At 39.7% G+C, this 19,797-nt stretch overlaps 1 protein-coding gene across 8 annotated transcripts in view; it reads right to left on the reverse strand.

Moving 5' to 3' along the window:
* lrrc7 (leucine rich repeat containing 7) overlaps positions 1-19,797 on the reverse strand; it is a 417,500-nt gene that overhangs the window by 251,090 nt on the left and 146,613 nt on the right. The window contains exon 1 of one of the 8 annotated variants that reach the window (XM_052012821.1): positions 19,254-19,365. The exons of the other annotated variants lie outside the window; for them this stretch is intronic. The gene's annotated coding sequence lies outside the window, so the exon portion shown is untranslated. Of the gene's footprint in view, positions 1-19,253; positions 19,366-19,797 lie in introns of those variants that run through there. 8 annotated transcript variants of the gene reach the window in all.

Below are 19,797 nucleotides of genomic sequence, written 5' to 3' on the forward strand. Positions count from 1 at the left end.
AGATATTAAGTACCATCAATGGGATTTATAAGCTTACTGCTCTCAATATGCAGCAGAAATGTGCAAGTTTGCTTTCTGGCTAGTCTACTTTAACACTTACACCACCAATGCCAAATCTACTTCATCTTGGTGATAATAGCTTAAAATATTCTCTCCAAGTACATATTGGGTTTTACATGAACAAAGGACAAATAGTTCCAACACTGGCGATTACATTGTATTGAAATCCCAGTAAAATTACTTTCATCAGTAGATAATCATTTTTAAAAAGAGTTTGCCTATTCAGATAATGAAGGCAATTGATGTATATGCATTTTGCTGAACCTTTATCACTTATGACCATACAGACAGTGAAAATTAAACTCTAATGGAATTAAACTGGATAATCACAATAATGCACACTGGAATTGCAATGCATGACTAACCCACACCCATAGCAAGTCATTGCCAGGATCCTTCTCAACCATTTCTTTCCAGTGGCTGAAAAGCTGTTACTTAAATGTATGGGTTTTGTCCATCTTCAGACACAGTGGACACAACCTTCATGGCACAACAACTCCAAGAACAATGAAGGGAGCAGCACCATATAGCTTTTTTCAACCTCACTAAAGCTTTTCTCCAATAATTGGGAGGGACTGTGAAACACATCCTCAAATCTGGGCATCTGCAATAATTTGTTTCCATTTTACATTTCCTCCATGTTGGCAATGCAAGCTTTGAAATTAACTTTACAACAGAGCCAAATCTCAGTGAAGACCAGTGTTAAACAAGGCTGCATCATTGCCCCAACACTTTTTTAAAAATCTTTTTGATGTAATGTCACACCTCACCTCCAACAGATTTCCAATGAGTAGAGCTAATCTTCAAAACTAATGTGAAATTGTTCAACTTACAATGACTATATTCCAGAAATAAGATCACCCAAACTTCAGTTGTCAAGCCGCAGTACCTACGTGAAGCTTGAATTTGTGCACACAGAGGCCATGATCCAGGTCATTGTCAACTTTTTCCACTGAGGCATACGTGAGGAAGGATTTTATAAATATCCACTACCAGTCTGCCCCTGCTGCACCACACTGTCCTCTGACAATAGGGATTTATGGAAAATGCATAGCAGCTAACTCTCAGCGAAGGTAGACATTAAAGATGACGTTTACTACCATCTTCAATGTGCAAATCAATTGAGGAAAAGGGTATTTGACAATTAGGATTTCAGACCTGGCATAAAACTCAGACTATCAGGCAATAGTCATCCTTCCCTGTCTATATGCATCTGAGGTTTGGACAAGCTATAACAAGCACCTCAAGGCACTGGAAAGGTACCACCAATGTTGTCTCCACAGAATCCTTTAAATCAACTAGAAGGACAAGTGAACCGATGTCAGTGTCTTCTTCCATGCCCACATCCCCAGTATAGAGATCCCAATTACATTAATTCCACTAATGAATGGGCCATATCATTTGCATGCCCAACCACTTTGCAGAACACCTTTATTCAGTGTGCAGATGATGTCCCTCCTTAAGCGGATTTGCCTCACATATACTTTTGATAAGAAAATTGTTTCCAGATGATTTTTTGTTGAAATAGCATTCTCCAAAGTATCCTTTGCCTTGTCTTGCTATGCTTGCCCTTTTCATGCTATACAACAACTGGTGTGCCTTTCACTGCATGCATGCTCATCAGTTGCCTTACTGGAATCCAAACAATAAATAACACACGGCTAAATTTTACTTGTCTGACCTCAAGATGTTCAGTAGTGTTTTTACTCATTTACTTTCTCAGAAAGCTATTAACGATCAACAATATGCTTCAAAATGCTAAACAAAATGCAGTAAAAATTCTGCATTTTGGAACCAATAACATGAAAGTCCCCAGGTTGCTCAGATGTTTAGTATACTGTTCACTGTGGAACTGAGTTTTAAAAATTAGGAAGACCTTAACTTTGATTCTTGGCCTGTGCCAGATGATGTCCATTTTCAGTTTCATGCTGACACAGATGGCCTGTGGTCCCAACTGTGTGCGTTAATGATTATCGCCCATTGTGTGATTGTGTAAAGATTCATGTAACCTTTCTCTTTGCAGGCTGAGCGCTCCTTGATTTTTTTCATGTTAATCTGAACATGTTTTTTCTCCTTTCATGTTTTACTTTTTAACATCACTCCAACTCTGCTTTGCATTTAAAATCCACCTTTTATTGCTTCACAGACGCGGTTGATCTTTTAGAGTGTCTCTTGCCAATTTATTGTAACAATATCAGGAAGATAGCTGGTGATGGACACAGCAAAGGCGCTGATCCTAATGGTCAAACCTGTGCACATATTTTAGCAGTTTGGAGCTATTTTTCAGCAAAAAAAAATTAAGCCTTAAATCATATTCAACACAGTATTCACATGCTCTTATTACTGCTCACATGAACTTCACTACAGGGGCAGAAAAGTCCATTGCATAATATCATTTTTTTCAGCATTATGTTGTTAAAATGATTACTCCACACCCTCCACCATGAAAAGTGATAATGATCACTTTTTGGTTTATCATATCACAATTCCCGTCATAAATCACCATTGTGATGGTGTCCTTTAGCAGCTTGTTGAGAAATTTAGACTATTATTTCATTAAGAACCATCATAGGTCACTCCTGGGACAAACACATTTTAGTCACAGAGTGCTGATTTGGGACCTCTTACTTACCTTTGATGCTTTTGGACCACTCATCCAATGCATCTATCTTGTTCCTGACTCAGCCAAGGTCCTGGTGCTGATGTTCAATCCTCTAACTCCTCAATCCTCGGTGGCTTTTGAAATGTTCTGACCCATCCCCGACACTCTGGGTTCCCTCCATTGCCCAGGCCTGCCTCAAATACCCCAGTCTTCCTCAAGTACTCCAACCAATGAAGGCCCTGATCTCCTTCATGCCCATCCGACTATAGATATATGTCAGATTTTCATCCCCAACCCCATACCCAGATCATTAACTCCCACTGAAGATTGTTCTAATACCATCTTAAGTGATGCAATACTGGTCTTCCAGTTGCTGATACTCTCCTTTTAAAATCCTGGACCAAGTCTTGGTCCAGGACAGCACATTGCAAAAACTATGATGCCATGGTGTGGTCTAGTTTATCCATTTAGATACATCAGAATTTCTGAGCTGCATTCCACATTTTACCCATTTCAATAAAGAATCCAAATAGCATTTTCAGAATGTCAGTTTTTTGCTAACCGTAATTGCAGAAATAATTGAAATAATTCAATTCAATAAAGGACAAGCACATGGGAGTTAACATTTGAAGAACTGCCAGCTTTTTTGTGGAAATTTTAGGCCCTTATGTAAGCCAATCTGCATCATAAACACATCATAGACTTTTTTTTGTAGTTAAACATAGATCTCCCAAGACAATGCAGAGAGCAACTGCCCACTTCTTAACCAATCAAAATGACAAACTTCTAACAAAATTCACAGAGTCAAAACCTGAAAGTGCAAGTTGGATTAAAAAGGTTTGCTTTTATGCAACACCTTTCAGTCCCCTTTTAGGGTAATCTAGGGATCTTTAAAAACAATTTAATATTTTCTGAAATGTAGGCACTGTTGTCATGTAGAATAAGTGACTGCCAACTTGTGCAAAACAAACTCCCAGAAACGCCAATGTGATAATGACAAATATTCAATTTTTTCAGTAACTTCAAGTAAGGGACAAACGTTGGCTAGGTCACCGAAGTCCCCTGTCCATTTTTGAAATAGTATCATGGGATTTTTTTTTACATTCCAGAAAGAGATGCCTTGGCAAAAAAAGTACTTCTAACACTCTTTCCATTTCCTTTTGGATTAGTAAACTTCTGGAAATTTTTAGAACACAAAGCATATTCTTATCGTTGACTGAAACTGAAATATCTTGGAAAATTGTATACGCCATAGATTCACACCAATATAGACTGGTTAGACCAAATTATGTGTTTCCATGCTGTAATCACCTGCAAGCATTGATAGGACATTAATCTGTTTGATGATTACTTCAAATTAAGTCTTTTTAAAACAGCAGTCAGCAAAATGTAATACAAATTCATTGCACATGTGGATTCTCATAACAGAATTGGTTATTCCAAACTTCAAAAATGTATTTACGTTCAGAATTACTTTCACAAAACATCAATTTACTTTCCAGATAAATCATCAAATCTACAATCTTTAAGAAGTTATGGATATAGAAAGCCAACAAATTTTCCTTTGTACCAATCACATAGGGTGGTGGTTACATGGAACAAGCTGCCAGAGAAAGTGGTAGAGGCAGATACAATTACAATACTTAAAAGGCATTTGAACAGGTACTTTGACAGGAAAAGAGCAGAAGGATACAGGCACAATATGGTCAAATGGGATTAGCGTAAATAGGCATCACGGTCGGCAAGGATGAGTTGGGCCGAAGGGCCCGTTTCTGTGCTGTACAACTCTGACTATCCTAACTCCACACCTGTTACTGCAGTATACAGGAAGAGGTCTCCTGCACGCATTCTCAAATATTGACATGAATTTTCAAATTGAGCGAAGTTGATATCCATTGCAAAATGGTTTTTGAGATAGAAACAGTGTGAACGTGACTTTCCCAACATTTGAATCTTAGCAAAATCCATCATACAGAAATTTGCAGATTCTGTAAAACACTAAGTTGTTTGGTACAATGATGGAATTTCACTGGGAACCTGCAAAAACCATAGAAGAATTGGGAATTCCATACCAAGTGGGCAAAACTTGCGTCCTGCAGGTGTGCACAATACAATAAAAAAAGAAAGAAAATAAATGTTTTGAAGTGCAGACTGAGTGCTGCTGCAAAAACCAAAAGTTATTCACACCATCTGTGCTATACATTAAAATTAATAATATTTGCAAAGGTAGAACACTTTCTGAATCATTTCTGATATCAGCAAAACATTTTCACTTTTGCTTCAGGTCTTCAGGCCACTGAGACATTCCATTATCACATCTAACCAAACAGCCTTACAAATTTTGTTGAAAACAACTGTAACTCTTCATCCAAAGCAATCACTCTATTTTGTGTTCCTAGTCAGTGGAAGATATAAAAAAAACCTTGATCGATATAGCTGCACAAAATTAAATTTGGAGTAAAAAATGTTTTTAGAGGACAGTAACAATACTTTATGAACTTCTGCTTGGGCTGATTTACCGGCCTGGCTTCAGACAACTGTGATGCTGTCATAGATGCATTTTGTGGCACAATTAAGTACAACTCTAAATTTTCCAGTGCTATAAAATCAGTACTTAAACTTCTCTATTAAAATGAATACATGGCATTTTGAAACTTCACAATCACATACTATTGAAACCTCAACTTACAATGCCCTATAAAGGTTGAATAAAGAATGACTTTCTTCAACCTTTATAGGGCATTGTAAGTTGTAACGGGGCTTGGAAGATGTCTGATCCAATGAAAATACAGCAATGACCAAATGGGCACATTTTTCTTCAGTGCAAGTAGAAAAATTAAAAAAAATAAGTTATTGAGGTGTGCTTCAATATAATTATATTCAATATTAAATTAAACACCATGTGAGGCATGAATAAATAATGTCATAAATATGAGACGTCTATATAAATTTTCTTGTGGGGATATCCACACGCAGTTTAATCAAGATTTTGCGTCTTGTTCCATTAAGTAATTCAGTCCAATTAACTACCAGCTACTTCTTCTGCTTGAGCTATATCCTTTATTTGCTCAATTTACAAGTAAAAAGGCTACTATAACAATGACAGGTATTTATCGGAAATAAATGGAGAGTGCTGCACTGTGCTTTACAATGTTTTACATGAAGAAGGGGGTCCAATATAAATAAGAAGAAGCATTGAACACCAATCTATTAAAAAAAAAGTTCGAAGAAATATTAAAACCTTGGTGCAAACAAATTAGTTTCAAGCAAGCTTCTGAGCGTGGAGAATAAAATGAAAGAGGTGGACAAAGAAAATAGGCTTGAGAGGCTTAAGAATATATGCCACCAATACTGGGCAGAAGACAACTCATAATAAGGAAAAGCAACAATTTGGAAGGAATGTAAAGGAGAATATGGGTGACGTAAAGGGAGATTAGCACTGGAGGAACTTGAATACCATGGAGTGAATGTAAATTCACTGCACATGTCAGTATAGAGGTGGCCACTGGATCAAGGGAAATAGTACAGAGAAAAAGCATCATCAGTACACCTCCTACATATTGCTAATGTTACTGAGGAGTAGCTTATAGAGGAGAGAATGCAGAGAATAATGCATGGATACATAGAAACACTGAAGGTAATTGTAAAAGGTGACCAGTGAACAAAGAGACACCATTGCTGATTATATTCTGGCTACTTTCAAAAAGCAGGAGTAAAACTATGAGGTCAGTCCTATAAAGTTGAACATGAGAGATTGTGATGTAATTGCTGCAGAGAAATAGAAAGGATGAGTTAAACTGATGTTTCACACAGTGGTAGCATGGTGGTTTTGTTATTAGACAAATAATCCAGAGACTTGGTCTAAGAAACACTGGTTTAAATTCAATGAAGGCCATTGAGGAATTTAAATTCCGTAAAGGTTAAACAAAGGATCAAGATTAAAAGTCTGTCATACTTTATAAAAATCACAAAGCTATCAGGTAATCAAAAGACCCCATTTGTTTCTCCAATTAGATAACAGTTCACCAATCCATATCTAGTCTAATTTATACATGATTCCATACCCTTGACAAAATGGTTGAGCCTATGCAAAGACTTTAGTTATATCAAATTACAACAAGAATCAGGGGTAGTCAGCATGGTTTTGTTAGGGGAGATCCTGTCTGACTAATTTGAGTGAATTTTGAAGCGGTAACTAAGTATGTCGATGAAGGTAATGAGATTGAGGTAGTCTTCATAGACTTCAGTGAGGCCCTTCACAGGTCCCACATGGAAGACTGGTCTAAAAAAGTAGAAGCCCGAGATCCAAGGCAACTTAGCAAATTGGATCTGAAATTTACAAGAAATTGTAAGGAAGTGGAGGGTGGTGGTTGAGAGTTGTTTTGCATTTGAAAGTTTGTGACTGATGGTGGGTCACAGGGATCAGAAGTGGAACTTTTTCTATTTTTATATACATACCCGGCTTATGAGAAGAGACTGGTAGTCTAGATTTCTTTTCCTTGGAGCAGAGGAGGCTGAAAGGGGACCTGACAGAGGAATAAACAATTATGAGGAGCATAGGTAAATTCCCCCCCTCCCCATAGCAGATGTACCTAAAAATGGAGGGTATAGGTTTATGGTATGGGATAAGAGGTTTAGAGGGGATCTGATTAATAATTTTTCCCCCCACACAGAGGGTGGTTGGAACCTGGAACACATTGCTGAAACAGGGATTAGTGGGTGCAGGTACTCTCACAACATTTTAAGTACCTAAAAGAGTTCTTGAATCACCAAAGCATGGAAGACTATTGACCAAGTGCTAATAATTGGGATTAGTATAGAATGGTACTTGATAAACTTGATGGACTGAATAGCCTACTTCTGTGCTGATTGACTCTCTGACAATAACAATTTGCTATGAATGTGGAAGTATGAGAAGTTTGCAGATGACACAAAGATTGGTGTTGTTGATGGTGAGGAATGTAGTCTTCAGTTACAGAAAGACATTGATCAGTTGGTGAGATGTGTAGAGGAATAGCAAATTTATTCCTGAAAAATGTGAGGAACAATAATACTCTGATATGTATACATAATGAATCATAGGACCCTAAAAAGTGCTGAAGAACAGGGATCTTGGTGCTAATGTCCAAGGATCCCTGAAGGTAGCGGCATAGGTAAATGAGGTAATTTAAGGCATGCAGGATACTTCATTTGCTGGGCATAGAACATGAAAGCAGAGAGATTATGGTACAACTATATAAAATAGTTAGGCTACAGCTGGAGTACTGTGGGCAGTTCTGGTCACCATAGTATAGAAAGGATGTGATTGCACTGAATAGGATGCAAAAAAAGGTTTGCCTAGATATTCCCTTGAATGGAATGTTTCAGCTGTGAAAGACTGGATAGGCTGGTTTGTTTTCTTTGGAATGGCAAAGGCTGAGAGGGGGCCTGATTGAGGTATATAAAATTATGAGGGGTAGATAGGGTAAGCTTTGTAGTACCATCACTGACCAAGCTTCCAGAGTCCTGAAAGACAGAGTCAGAGTGCAGTTGTGGCAGGTAGAAAGAGAATGATCTCAAGGGATCAACGTAATTGATGTCATCCTCACCAATCCATTGCATGACAGTTTTAGTAGAGACTCCTGTGGACATGAAATCCCATCTTTGCATCGAGGATATCCTCCATTGTGTTATACAGCATTACCACCATACTAAATAGGACAAATTAATAGGACAGATTCAACAGCTCAAAACTAAGCATCTGTGAGCAACTTTGGAGCAGCAGCTGCAGAACTATTCTATCCCAACACAATCTGTAACTCCATCACTCAGTTTGCTCTGCAGTAACAAGCATGACAGGGACAAAAGCTGGTAGGATGAGGAACATAAAAGAACATGCCACAAGGACCAAGAGCCAGACCTAAAATTGGGTTCAAACCTGGTGAAGCTACATACATGCTAAGGAACAGAAGCGGCAGGTAATAGACAGAACTAAACAATTCCACAACAAACGGATCATATCAGCTCCTGCAGTTCGTCCATATACAGTCATAAATAGTGATGATCAATTAAATCACTAACAAAAAGAAGTTGCCACAAACAACCCCCATGCACAACACCAGCAGAGGTTAGCAAGCAAATGCAAAAATACAAAAAAAGTAGAGATGCAACTAATTTCAGGCTTAAGTGATTAGTGAATGAACCATCTTAACCTCCATGAGGAGCCTACTGTCATAAAACAAGTCCATTTGATTCCCTCATATGGTGTAAAGAAATGACTGTTGCACTGGACTGTGACAACATTCCTGTTGCAGTGCTGAAGCCAAACTATGCTTTTGGCCTTGCTGTTTACATATAGCTACAGCAATGACATCTACAAGGAAATGTGGAAAATTGTCCTGCTAACAAAACTAGGAACAAATCCACTCCAATTATTGTCCCATCAGTCCACTAACAAATATTAGGGTGTCATTGTTAGTTCTATCAAGTGACACTTACTCATGAATTACTTTATAGTTGGTGCTTTGTTTGGGTTCTGCAAGACCGTTCTGCTCCAGATCTTGGTCCACTGATGCTAGATTAGTGTCCATCCGGCAAATATTCACTTTCTCCTCTGTAGTTACAGTTGTACTCCATCAATAAAATAAAATACTGTAAACAGACTTCTTTGGCATACTTCTCAAACCTACAACCTCTACAAGTTAGGAGAGGAGGCATATAGGAATACTTCCACCTGCAAGTTCTCCTTCAAGTCACATTCCTGTGCAGTTAATATAAATGCATTCCTTCATTAGTGAGTCGAAATCCTGGAACTCTCTATCTGGCAGCACTGTGAGAATACCCTCAGACCAAGGACTGCAGCAATTCAAGAAGGCAGCTTACCTACTTAAGGTAATAGAAATTAATTCCCCAGGAATGCAGTATTGTCATTGGGAAGAAGGGCTTAGGTAGCTTAGGCAGGGATGACAGAGAACATAAATAAAAGTACTGAAAGGGGCAGCAGTCTCATAGGAGAGTCATGACCTTCAAATCACAACAGAAGGCTTGTCAACACAAGATCAGATTTGGTGAAAATACAAATGCAGAATGAGAGACAAGAGGTGCAGGACAGCATGAATGGGGTGGATTCAGGAAAGGAAAAATGGAAGGGATGAGAGACTGGGGAGAAGCAGGGGAAAGGGAGCAGGGGTGGATGACCTCTCTGTCCTCTGCCTTACTATTCATATAATAAAACTCATCACTTTAGAGTCTTCTGAACTCAATGAGAATATTTTCAGATTATAACTAGTGCCTTATTTTCTCCTCCATACAACAGCTGGTGATCATTATTCTCCTATTCCCATTAAATTATCCTCTCAAACCATCTTTTGATTAAACATTGGGAGTGATTTTGTTGTGTTCAATGCCTAGACTGATGATGGATGGTCAGTCTGATTTTCTTCCTTCTCCGATTCAACATAACCATTCTGGGACAACTGAGTAGCAATTAATATGCAATACTATTAGGTTTCTAACTGTAACGGAGTATACTTCTGCTGCTGCACCTCATGGATGCCCAGTATTCAACTATCAGATCAGAGTTATCATATTTAGCAGACTGGTTAGGCCATTCAACACTAGAGTGTCCTCTGTAAGATGACAGCTCCTCTAGACATAACAGCCACAGTTAACACACCTTCATCACTCACTTTCAGCCTGCATTAGTACTGCTTCTGCTATTCAGTCTCTCTTTGGCTCCACCTTATCATAGTTAATCCACTGGTCATCTAACACTCATCCTTCTCCACAACTTAAAACATGTTCAATTTCTAACTTTTCTTTGTTCTAGTGAAAAGTTATTGAACTGAAATGTTATCTCCACTTCCCTCCCCAAAGATGCTATCTGGCCTGAGTTGTTCCAGCATCCTCTACTTTTATTTTGGACTGGGTGTCACTTTGCCATGTCCAGAATTGGTGTCTAGATTGTTCCGATTGATTGGTCTGGTTTTACCTTTATTTGCTGGTATTTATACAAAATAGCTTGCTGAACAATTTCAGAGGACAATCAAGAATCAAATACTTTGCTGGGTTCACATATACAGCAGACCAAGTAACAGCAGCTGACTTCCTTGCCAGGAAGGCACTTGTGAACCAGATGCGTTTTTGAAAAATTCATTAGCTTCAGTTTGAAGTTGCTGAGATACTGAGACAAGACTTTTTACAATTCCAAATTATTTAATTAACTGAATTTAAATTTTTCAGATACTGAGTTGTGATTTTGGCCCATATCTCTGGATTGTTAGTTCAGGTTTCAGGCTTGCTGGCCCAGTAACTTAAACAGAGAACCACCTTTCTGATGAAACATCAATTTGAATTATTAACTTTGTTTCTCCCTCCAGTGAATTCTCTATGACCTCTTCACATTTCTTGCATTTTCTGTTTATATTTCAGAATTCCAAATAATAAGTGATTGGACTGCCCTCAACATGGCAACTCACGAGTATACCCTGAAACAAAGTCTGATGATGCAAGACTTCGACTTTAGCAATAACCAATGCATGAACAATGCCAACATTGCAATTAACACTGTTTAAACAGTAACGCCATGTTAAGCCATGTTGTGAGTGTGGATGGTAAGGGTTCTGTTTGTGAGAGGGCACTTTATATGACAAATTAGCATGAATGGGTATAGAGTGACAAATCAAGGATCTAGGAGAGCTTAATGATCTGACTCCATTGTTGCAAGGATCCAAAAATATAGTTTGTACTTGGTCCCCCAACTCTGCAAGTCACAGGCAGCCCTGCTTAGTGATAATGCCCCATGATTACAGACTTCCCACTGAACCTCCATTTCTAACCCGAATCACAATAGCTGATCCTATTTCAATTTCCACCACTTAGATCAAAAATCTTCACATTAGACAATCTATAAATTTTTGGGCTGCAGCCTATTCAGGAACATTTGCCATCCAACAGAGAGCCAAATCTGTCAATAAGGGCAACACATTGGTGGTGAACACAACTAAACAAAAATATTCACACTGTGGAGTTAAAACTCTATAACATTCATGGGAATAAATCCCAAATCCCCTCCCTAACACCCCATCAGCTTGGAAATCCTACCCCAAAAAATACTGACGCCTTTCAGTAAAGATGAGGATGAGTGGCTAATTATGTTGGATAAAGTGGGCCCTTCTGTTGTCACCTTCTAAAGATGACTCCTAGTTTGAATGAATGCACATTTATTTGAAATCAAGGAGAAGGCATTCTTATAGTGGTATGTTAAGTTCTTTGATGCTCCTTGGAGAGTCATTAATGAATCCACCAAGTGCAGGTTATTGTGATCTGTCCAACATGGTGTTCTGCCTCCATTCCAGCGGGTGCCACTTACCCAAGAAATGTCCAAGTCTAGATATTTTGTATGCCAAAGCTGCACGTGGAACAGCACATGGGGATGCAGCACTGGATCAAATGTTGTCACCCACCCACCTTCTATAAAGATTACGCCCACCCTCCATCACCCCACCTCCCTCCTCCTATGAAATCTCTACTTCCTCAGGAGGCTGAAGAAATTTGGTTTGTCCCCTTTGACTCTCACCAACTTTTACTGATGCACCATAGAAAGCATCCTATCTGGATGTATCACGGCTTGGTACGGCAACTGCTCTGCCCAGGACCGCAAGAAGCTGCAGAGAGTTGTGGACACAGCCCAGCACATCATGGACACCAGCCTCCCCTCCTTGGACTCTTGTTGTCGTTGTCTTGGTGTAGCAGCCAGCATAATCAAAGACCCCACCCACCCAGGACATTCTCTCTTCTCTCCTCTCCTCTTCCATCGGGTAGAAGAAACAGGTGCCTGAGGGCACGTACCACCAGACTTAAGGACAGCTTCTACCCCACTGTGATAAGACTATTGAACGGTTCCCTTATACAATGAGATGGACTATGACCTCACGGTCTACTTTGTTGTGACCTTGCACCTTATTGCACTGCACTTTCTCTGTAGCTGTGACACTTTACACTGTACTGTTACTGTTTTTACCTGTACTACATCAATGCACTTTGTACTAACTCAATGTAACTGCACTGTGTAATGAATTGACCTGTACGATCGGTTTGTAAGACAAGCTTTTCACTGTACCTCGGTACAAGTGACAATAATAAACCAATACCAATACCAAATATTGAAGAAGGAAGATTGAATTGCAACAATTTTCAGCATTATGTTGAATTTCTTACACACAATATAAACACTGAGGAAGCCTCCCCTACTGAGATGATTCACAGGTTACTTAGGATGTTGCAAAGCAAAAATCGGTACCATTGACTTCATTCAGAGAAACAGTGTTGATCTGGACCAGTGATCAGAAGAAGGGAGTTTAAAATCTCACTGTAGGGGCTGGGGAATCTAAATTCCACTAACCTGGTAAAGCTGGAATTAAAGCTAATCTCAGCTACCAGATTGTCATAAATTTTCATTTGATTCATTAATGTCCTTCAGATCTATGGTCCTTAAATGGTCTGGCTTGTATTCAACTCCAGATTCACCTTTGTGGTTGATTCTTAACTGCCTTCTCGGGGTCAATTAGAATGGACAATAAATGCTGGTGTTTTTGGAGACATCCACATTCAACGATTGAATAAATTAAAATGAATCCATAAATCATCTCTGTGTTTCTTTACTATGATTTCTGCAGTTTAACACATTTATGCCTGCAATTTGATTCTCCATGTTCTCCATGGTCACCTAAATAAATCTGTACTTTACATTTTCAGTGTGGTTATCATCTTCATGGATACAGAGGTGGTACTGTGGGCAGGTTTTAGACTTGTCCTTATTCAGTGGTTGATAGGAGCTTCTCAATTAACACTCCATTTAAGTGCATTCTTATACAGATCTCACTAAACTTCATGTTATTTGTGTTACCTTTATATTCCTTCAGAAGGCAATATATAGTAGAGTTGAACTTTCTTAAATTTTAAATGACTCGCCTTTGCTCCACGTTATCATGCTCCCTATGCTCCTCCAATGACAAGCACGATTATCTGCTGTTGGAAAGTGCTCACTGCAAGCAGTTGAAAATGTCCTATTGTCCTCGTACCATCAAAAGCAAATTCAAACCTGTGCAGACAGATTGTTGCACAAGTGATTTCATTTTAATATATGTAAATGGATTCACTCAGTGTTTGAATGAAAATTGCAGAAAAGGACAAAAACAACCAGGAAATTTAACAGGATCAATTATGGCATAAACAAGTTATTTCTCATTTTCTACCAAAATTACCACCACCAATTATATGCTGAAATTATACCAAAAGTAGAATAAAAATTCCAGGTCAACATCTTGTAAGATTTTACGGACAGCAGCATGGGAGATCCATTGATATAAGTACCAAAATTTGCATTTACTGCATAGCCATCACACTCTAAATGCAAAATAATATTTTAAAACTGAACAGATGCTGGTTGATTCTGGCACTCCAAGTACTCCCAATTATCCAGATTACCTCAGTATTTTGTTATTGATTACAGTTGTCTAAATTTGGCAATTTAGGTCATTTTTCCATAAACCTAAGCATGGGAAAATATTTTCAATATTCTCATATGCATTCTGACATAGAAGGAAGCTATTCGACCCATCTAGTCTATGCCATTACTCAGAGCAATGCCATCAATTCCATTCCTCCTGTTTCCCTGCAAGTCAAGTTGAGTTTACTGTCATATGCACAAGTACAGTGAGGTATAGGTACAGTACAATGAAAATCTTGCTTGCAGACACACAGATTCAGACAACACATAGAACATAAATTATACATCAATTATACAAGTCAGTGAAGAAATAAAGACTGCAAAACAAGACATTAGTGAAAAAAATAAACACAAGACCATGATAGTGCAAGAGTAACCAATTCTCTCACATGCCTATTTGCACCCCTCTGATTCTACAATCCACTTGTACGAGATGAAATTATAGCAGCCAAACAAATTATAGTAACCAGCACATATTTTGGAATGTGGGAAGAAACCAGAGACATGGAAGGAATCCAAGCAGTCACAGGGAAAACTCCACACAGACAGCACCAAAGGTTGCTGGTGCCATGAGATGACAGAACTACACATGCCGCTGTTGAGTAAGCAGCTAATGTCAGGAGCTGTAGACTTCAGCACCGTGATCAACAGTCACGAGACAAAGCACCCTGATGCCTTCTCAGTCATCGCAGGGGACTTCAACCAGGCAAGTACAAAGAAGTCTCTGACCAAATACCACCAACATGTCACCTGCAGAACCAGAGGAGGCAACACACTCGATCACTGTTACACCACCATCAAGAACGCTTACTGTGCCCACACTTTGGCGAGTCCAATCACCTGGCTGTACTTCTACTCCCAGCATACAGGCAGAGACTGAGGACTGCAGCATCAGTGGTGAGGACCGTGAAGTGATGGTCAAGGGCGGCAGAGATGTATTTACAGGACTGCTTTGAATCAGTGAACTAGACCACATTCAGGGATTTATCTTTGGATCTGAATGATTATGCCAGGTCTGTCACCAACCTCATCAAGACCTGCGTGGATGAGTGTGTGCCTTCGAGAACATACCGAGTTCTTCCAAACCAGAAGCCCTGGATGAACCTGGAGATTCGCAGCCTGCTGAGGGCTAGATCTGTGGCATTCAAGACCAGCGATCCAGCGGTAGGTGAATTATAGCAGCTACAAGAGTCCTACAAGAAGTCCAGGTACGACCTATGGAAGGCCATCGTGAGAGCAAAAAGGCAATTCCATGGGAAGTTAGAGACACAATTGGATGCACGACAGCCGTGGCAGGGTTTGCATGCCATTTCTTCCTATAAGGCAAAACCTAACAGCATAAATGGCAGTGATGCTTCACTCCCCACTGAGCTCAACGCCTCTTATGCACGCTTTGAAAGTACACCTGTGCGAATCCCCACAGCATCTGGCGACGCTGTGATCTTTTCAGAGGCCAAATTCACAAGAGGGTGAACTCTCGCAAGGGATCAGGCTTGACGTTGTACCTGGCCTGTTACTGAAAACCTGTGCCGACCAACTGGCTGGAGTGTTCTAAGACATTTTCAACCACTTGCTGCGGTAGTCTGAGGTTCCCACCTGCTTCAAAAAGGCAACAATCATTCCAGTGCCCAAGAAGAGCAGGGTAAGCTTCTTCAATGACTATTGCTCAGTAGCACTCACATCAACCGTAACAAAGTGCTTCAAGAGGTTGATTATGGCTAGAATTAACTCCTGCTTGAGCAAGGACATGGAGCCGCTATAATTCACCTACCGCTGCAATGTTCACACCATTATCCCCTCAGTATTAATTACCAAGCTTCAAAACCTGGGCCTCTGTACCAGAATCCTCCACTTTCTTATCAGGAGACTACAGTCAGTATGGATTAGTAATGACATCTCTTCCACACTATCAACACAGGTTCACCTCAAAGATGCTCACTGCTCTACTCTCTCTACACTAATGACTGTGTGGCTATGCACAGCTCAAACGCCACCTATAAATTTGCAGGTAACAGCATTGTTGTTGGTAAACTCTCAAATGGCTTTTGTAAGAGTCTTTGGTGACATACCAAATCTCCTTAAACTCCTAACGAAGTAGGCCACTGGCATGCCTTCTTCATGATTACTTCAACATGTTGGGATAGATCCTCTGAGATCTTGACTCCCAGGAACTTGAAGCTGCTTGCCTTATGAAATATTAAGTATCCTTTACCACGATTTTCTGGTCTTCTTTCTCACGGGGAAGGAGTCCCAAAGTCAGTGAAAAACTCAGGAAACAGATATTGGATTCCCAAATATTCTCTAAAAATGTGAAATCTCTGAAAAGCAAAGTCAGTATCAACTGCAGTTTGTTGATTTAGTGGTTTAAGAATGGAAAAACACCAGCAAACAAAGGCGATCAGACATACAAAAGAATTGCCTAATGTTATACCATCTCTTTAACCTTCCTCTAAATTACTTAAATACAGTATGTCACAAAAGAGGCAGAATAAAGAGGACATGGTGTGGAGAGAAAGGATTTGTGAGTTTAAGTACAGCTTGGGGCTCCATGTTCAAAAACAACATTGGAGAGAAGGGGTCTGTGAATTTGAATCTAGTACAGGAAAGAAAGACTAAGTTCAAAAACAATGCAAGAGAAAGCAGCATTGTGAGTTTAAAGACAGTGGTGGAGAGAGAGGATTCATGAGCTTGAAAGCAACCTGAGAGAAGGATATTCTATGAGTTTTACTGTAGCATCAGAGACAGAGGCTCAGTAAGTTTGGAAATAGCACAGGATAGAGAGGCTCCACAAATTCAACAACAGTGCTGGAAAGAGAGGCTCTGGACATTTAAAGACAGCACTGGAGAAAATAGCTCTGAGAGTTCAGTAACAACATTGAAGGTGGAAGTCCATGAGTTTAAAGATGGTGAGGAGTTTTGAAAACAAAATTGCAGGAAGCAGCTCATTGAGTTCAGCACAGTGGTGAGCCAGGTAATTACAGGTCAATGAGTCTTACATCAGTGGTATGGAAGTTATTGGGAAACATTCTGAGGGATATGATCAATCTACACTGAGAAAGGCAGATATTGCTCAGGGATAGCATGGCATTGTTTTGCTGGTGGAAGATCCTGTCAGATTAATTTGATCAAGTTTTTCAACGAGTTAACCCAATATGTAGATGAGGGCAGTGTGGCTGATGTAGACCTTGCAGCCTTTAGTAAGGCATTTAACAAAATCTCACATGGAAGGCTGGTCCAAAAGATTAGAGCCCCTGTGACCCAAGACAAATTGGTTCCAAAACTGGCTTGATAAAAGGAAATAGTGATGGTGGGGGGTTGCTTTTGTCATTAGAATCCTCTGACCAGTGGTGTATCACAGGGATTAGTACTCGGACCCTTACTGTTTGTTATATACATTAATGACTTAGATGTTAATGTAAGAAGTATGATTAGTAAATTTTCAAATCATGTTAAAAGTGGTGATGTTGTGGATAGTGAGGAACATAGTCTCAGGCTACAGAAAGGAGTAGAGCAATGGCAGATGGAATTTAATCCTGATAAGTATGAGGTGATGCATTTTGGGAGGATGAACAGGATGGGACATACACAATGAATGGTAGGGCCCTAGGGAGTATTGAGGAATAGAGGGATCTAGGTGTACATCTAAAGATCTATGAAGGTAACAGCATAGGTGGATGGGATGGTATAGAAGCCATATGGGATGCTAGCCTTCATTAACCAGAGCATAGAACATAAGGGCAGGAAAATGATAGAGCTTAATAAAACAGTGACAAAGCCACATCTGGAATATTGTATGCAGTGTTAGTCAACACAGAAAGGATGCGATTATTCTGGAGAGGGTGCAGAGAAGATTCACCAGGAATATGCCTGGGATAGAGTGGTTAAGTTGTGAGGAGAGACCGGATAGGCTGAGTTTGTTTTCCTTGGAGCAGAGAGGGGTGAGGGGGACCTGAGAGAGGGAAACAAAATTATGAAGGGTATATATAGGGCATACAGTTGTAAATTTTCCCCACAGCAGAGGTATCTATAACCAGAGGGCATAGGTTTAAGGCAAGGAGCAAGACGGGATACAAAGAAAATTTTATTCAGCTGGGGGTGGGATGGGTGGTTTAGAGCTTGGAATATACTGCCTGAGAGTGTAGTGGAGGCAGATTCACAACACTTAAGTAGTATCTGGACAAGCACTTGAATCACCAAGGCATAGAAGGCTATGGACCAAGTGTTGGCAAATGGGATTCATATAGATGTGTGCTTGATCACTGGCATGCACAGGATGGGTTGAAGGGCCTATTTCTGTGCTGTACAACTCCTTGACAGTGCAGGAGAGGTAGGCACTATAAGTTCAAATATAGTGTAGGAGAGAGAGGCAATACACATTCAAAAACATCATGAGATTTTAAAAACAGCTTGGGACAGAGTGGCTCTGAAAACTAAAAAAAAGAGGTTCTGTTTTTGAAGGCAACAAAAAAGAGAAACTCCAAGAGTGATGACACAGGGCAGCAGTAGGTGATTGGCTGGCTGACATTATTTTTTTAAAAAACTAGGGTAGTGGCTTGAAGTGGGACCAGGAAAAGAAATGTATAGCTAAACTATTTAAATACAATTATAAGTAATCATTGACTAAAGATATTAACTAAATAAATAAAGCTGGTCTGTTATTGCAAGGCAGGTTGTTGTTCTGGATTGCAGTATGCAGAAGTGTATGGATTACTATCTTGGAGACAGGTCTCCAACCCATTGAACTGGCGTGCAAATCAGAGATACCCCCACACACAAGAGCAGGGAAAGAACGTTGTAACACTTTTGCACAGTAACATCCCTGGGGAAAGCACAGGTTCATAAAAGGATGTGATCATTAGGAAGCTGAGTAGTGGGGCCTTACAAGAAGCTGACTAGGAGGTCCTGAAGAAACAGGTCCTGTCCAGCAAGTACAAGTACTCCCTACCTGTGAAGACAAGAAGGCTGGAGAGTGGACAGCCACAATGAGTCCAAAGCAACAGAGCTCACAAGGCTGTCCAAAGTTGGGGGAAGAGCAGAATAGAAACATGATAGTGATGGGATTCTCTATAATTAGGGGAAAGGATAACGTCCTCCACAGCCTACCTGGTAAGGGATATCTCACGGAGGCTGGAGAGGAACTTTGGAAAGGAGGAAGCAATTCCAGTTGTCATAGTCCATGTTGGAACAAACAATATAGCCAAAATTAGGAAGCAGTTCTGCAAAAAAAATATCAGGAGTTAGGTTCTAAGTGAAAAATCAGAACCTCAAAGGTAATCTCTAGATTACTGCCTGAACCACATACAAATTAGTATTGAAGCAGACAGATCAGCAGAAGTAACTTGTGACTAAAAAAAACCAATGTGGCAAAGAGGCATTCCTTCTCAAGGGATGCTAGCACTAATTCTGGGCTTGACTCCAAATGAATGGAAATGGAGCCTGTGTCCTAACAGAGAATGTCATTAGAGAGATGGTAAAGGCTTTAAACTAGCCAAAAGAAAGTAAGGATCTATAATGCAAGAAGTCTAAACATAAGGAGTGTACTGAGATGGTTAACCATTAAATCTAAGGGAATCCAATTAAAAATGATTAAACTTTGTGCTATAAATCTTCTATGACAGAGAGAACTAACAATGATAACGCATCAGAT

Source organism: Pristis pectinata, chromosome 3 (genome assembly GCF_009764475.1).
Source record: "Pristis pectinata isolate sPriPec2 chromosome 3, sPriPec2.1.pri, whole genome shotgun sequence".
Classification (NCBI taxonomy): domain Eukaryota; kingdom Metazoa; phylum Chordata; class Chondrichthyes; order Rhinopristiformes; family Pristidae; genus Pristis; species Pristis pectinata.